Genomic DNA, 4,718 nt, shown 5'->3' on the forward strand with positions numbered 1-4,718 from the left:
GACCTTGGCACATCATAAGGACTATGTAAATGTTAGTCATTATTAATTATTATTATTGTTGTTAAAATGATGTGAGTAAACTCTGGCGTACAATTTCCTATCCCCTGCCCGCCACCGCAGGCACTGACCTCTGATTCAGGCGTCTTTCTCCCCTTCATACTTTGGTAATAGAACTCTCCTTGAGATTTGAAGGGGTACATGCTTATCCTGTTGGAGACTACATTTCTCAGCTTCTCTTGCAGCTATATAAGGCTACGTGACCAAGGTCCCAGCAATAGAATACAAATGGAAACGATAATTGCAACTTCTGTGTGGCTTCTTTAAAAGGAAGTGGCTTGTCTTTCACTCTTTCTCTTTCCTTCTTCCCGGGTTCCTGGATGGATGACCTTGTGCAGTGGACCACCTGCCTCCTTCCAGGTTCTTAGGTAAGAATTTAAATGTGTTTCTTGTTTGAGCTATGTTTTCTTGGGTCTCTTTGTTACAGTATCTCAGTCTATACCCTGACTAATACAGTCACTATCTTGGCATTAGAGTATATCTCAGGAGAATGGATTTGGTTCCTAACCTGGGTCAAAGTTTGTAAAAAGAGTTGGAGTTCACTGGCCAGGTAGTAGAGTCTAGAAGCAAATAATTTCAGGCCCCACTAGCTTGTGAATACAAATGAAGCCACATTAACATTAATGCCTTTTTAATAATTCTTTATTTTCCACATGTAGGACCTCAACATCTCCTGTCTACAAGTTTCCCACACTGTGTTGCAGAATTATCAGGGGCTATTTCATTTGTGTCCAGGAAAAAGTTTGCTTACGAGAGGTTTGCTGCAGTTAAAGTCCCATGTGGTGGTTACCTTGCTGCCTTCTTTACTTCTAGTGTTTTCCATGGGTGCCCTGATCATTAGAATGTCATGTCTCAGTGGTCCTCACTGGGCACCAAAGCTGCCAGGGGTCCTTTGGGATAATGGCTTTTGCCCCAATTCTTTCAAGATATCATTCCAGTGCCTTCTGTCGTTCATTATTGCTGTCATTGAGCAGTTCTTATCTCTTTAAATTTTGCCTCTCCTCCATTTCTCTGCTTGATCCTTCTGGGTCTTGATTAGATGTACCTTGGATTTAATCATGCTATCCTCCATCTCTTCTTATTGTCTCATATTTTATATCTCTTGCCTCTTTGTGCTGTATTCAAGGTTATTTCTTCAACTATATCTTCTAGTTCACTCATTTCCTCTTGGGCTGCATTTAATCTGCTTTTGATCAGATTACTGAGCGTTTTTTTATTTCAGCAATTGTAATTTTTATTTTACACATTTCCATTAAAAAATCTTTCTATTTGCTCCCAAAAGTTTCTTGCTGGTCAGTCATCTTTGTGGCTGCATCCTTAATGTCTATAATCATTTCATCTGGGGCTGCTCTTTATCTGTATCTGACAATTCCAGTATCTGCAGACCTTGGAAGGGGCATTTAAATCACCTGTTGATTTTTTCTTCTGTCTTTCAGTCAAAGCAGCTTGCCTTCTCATGGGTTTGTGATTTTTTTTTTCACTTGGTAATTCTAACTTTTATTGAAAACTGTAAGCTGATGAATAATAACATTTTAATAATTAGAGATGCTTTTTCTTATCTTAGGTCTCTGGGAGAAAATACACATAATGCCATTTGCAATTAGAAGTATGACTCTCTAGAGGAAAGATGCAATCAACTGGCAGGAAATAAAAGCCTATGCTTGTAATACCCTCAAGGACAACCACTTAGTAACCCACAATGAATCATAAAGGAAGCAGGTCTCAAGGTCAGCATAACTTGTCTTAGGTTATTTTAAAAAATAACACATCTAACTAAATTTCTCAAAAAAAGGTTTGAACTATCTTCTATACAAATAAGATCCTATCTACAAGGTGGAGCCCTGCTGGCGCAATGGTTAAGAGCTATGGTTGCTAACCAAAAGGTTGGCAGTTCAAATCTACCAGCTGCTCCTTGGAAACCCTATGGGGCAGATCTACTCTGTCCTATATGGTCACTATGAGTCAGAATCAACTCGATGGCAGTGGGTTTTTTGGCTTTTTATCTACAAGATTGGTTTATTTTATATTCACTCAGAAGCAAAGTCACAGTTACTGGGGACTGTGCTGCTAGTTGTTTTTTTTCTTTAATTTTATTTTGTTGAGAATATACACAGCAAAACATATACCAATTCAATCATTTCTACGTGTACAACTCGGTGACATTGACTACATTCTTGGAGTTGTGTAACCATTCTCACCCGCCTTTTCTGAGATGTTCCTCCGCCATTAACATAAATTCACTACCCCCTAAGGTTCCTATGTAATCGAGTTACTGTTGTAAAACTGATCCCATGTAGATAGTTCTTAAAAGAGCATAATGTGCAATAGTTTAGTTAACCTAAACTATTGTTTGGTTTTAAGACGATTTTGATCTTTATTATTATAAGGTCATCTAGCACTGTGCCCATGCTATCAGATTCCTGGGTTTGAATCTTGTCTCCATCACCTACCAGCAGTGTGAGCTTCACTTGTCTGTGCCTCAATCCCCCATCCATAAAATGGAGTGAATAGTGGTACCTATCTCACTGAGCGTTAAATGACTTAATGCCTATAGAGAGGTTAGAACAGTGCCCCCAACACATAGTAAGCACTCAGGAAGGGTAAGCCCTTTTGCTGTCCAATGAGCTGTTGTTGAATGGATGATAAACGGATCAATGATATCTCAGTTTTTCCCCCTTTAAAATAAACAGGTCAAATTAAATTACCTGTATGGTCATCTCAAGTCTTAAATTCTTTGATGTTCACATTTAATATGTCCTGCTTGCAACATTTCTGTGGCCATATTGAGCACACAAAAGGTACCAGCTGTTAATAAAATTCATAGAGAATAGAAGACAGAATAACTTAGTGAGGAGTCCCTGGGTGGTGCAAACGGTTAAGCACTCGACTACTAACTGAACAGTTGGTGGTCCGAACTCACCCCGAGATGTCTCGTCTCGGAAGACGACAGGCCTGGCGATCTGCTTCTGAAAGATCACAGCCTTGAAAACCCTATGGAGCAGTTCTAATTCATACACATGGGGTTGCTATGAGTAGGAATTGACTTAACAGCAACCACCAGCAGCAGCAGCAGCAATAACTTAGCTAAAAGCACAGACCACGTCCCAGATGGAACTTGGACAAGCTCCACCTCTGAGCCTCAGTTTCCTCTTCATAAAATGTGGTGATAATAATGACCACCTCACTGCATTGTGTGAGAATTAAATCCATTATTAGATGGAAATCAATTGGTATAATGCCTGGCACAAGCTAAACACTTAATGTTATTAGAAGGAATGAAAACTGGTTGAAATGTTTGAAAATGCAGTGAAGGTAGACAGGACACCAGAGAAGGCATTCCAAGAATGGCAGGAGGAATGAGATGGTGGGGGGAAGGATTAAGAGTTATTCCTGTCTTCTTAAATAAAACTCTGCTCCCCCAGAAATCTTCCCCATCTCAATTGTCGATAAACTAACATATAGTTAATGAGTCTATAAAAATTTCTGATTTTGTAAGTTAACGTTATAAATGTGGTCTGTTTTCCAGGGAAGCTAGAGTCCCTCACCCAGTGAATGGTCCATGTTGCCAGGGCAGCTCAGCTCCTGAAGGTCACTTAGGTTCCCAGGATCCTTCCCTCTTCTTGCTTTGCCCTCCCTGCAGCACTGGTTTCCATGCTTGGCCACATATTAGAATCACCTGGGAAGCTAAAAAAAATACTGATACCTGGGCTCCCCTTGCCTCCAGAGATTCTGATTTAATTGGTCTGGAGTGGGACCTAGGCATGGGATTTTTAAAGCTCCCCAGTAAACTCTAGTGTGTAGCCATGTTTAAGATCCACTGCCTTGCAGCATTGCTCTGTCTACCTGGTCAGTGCCAGGTCACCACTTCTCCTCATTTCCAGCCAGCAGGAAATAGAAAGAGATTATGTAGGAAATGTGTGTGATGTCATAAGACTCAAACCAGCAAGTGGAACATGTCACTTCCTCTCACATTCCGTTGGTGACAACTCAGTCATATGACCCCACTTAAATGCAAAGGAGGCTCGGAAATGTCTCAGTAGACAGACATGTTCCTGGTGAAAAAAAAAAAAAATCCGTTGCCGTCTAGTCAATTCCGACTCGTAGTGACCCTGGCTACCATTCAATTATTTTGGAAGAAGAGGGAAATGGATTTGGGCCAAGGATGTGGCTCAGAGAGCCAGTGGTTCTGAAGAAGTGGGACCAAAAGTGAATCCAGCAGTGACTGGCATTGACCAATAACCAAGAATCACAATGACGAGGAACCACTCATCGAGACCACTGTGGAGAGACAATGACTTGGCAACTTATCCCTTCTTGTCCTCCCTTCTGCTCTCCAGATCCTGGGCACCATCCAAGCCCCAGGGAAACAAGATGCCGCACCAGGAAAAAGAGGAAGAAGACCCCAGACTGAAAGAGATGAAGTTTCCACCACCCTGCAGAATGGGGTTTGAAATAGCAATCAAATTCAGTTACAGAAAAATAGTTATATTTCTTGGGCATCTAAATTGGGCACTGAAATTCACACCTGCAACATCCTTAATGGTTCAACAGAAGGAAGCCCAAACTCCTAGACCAGAGGTTGGCAACCTATGGCCCAAATTTGGCCAGCCATCTGCTTTTGTAATTAAAAATTTATTGGAACACATCCATGCCCATTGTCT

The sequence above is a fragment of the Trichechus manatus genome, unplaced genomic scaffold (assembly GCF_000243295.1).
Source record: "Trichechus manatus latirostris isolate Lorelei unplaced genomic scaffold, TriManLat1.0 scaffold00258, whole genome shotgun sequence".
In the NCBI taxonomy this organism is placed as follows: Eukaryota; Metazoa; Chordata; class Mammalia; order Sirenia; family Trichechidae; genus Trichechus; species Trichechus manatus.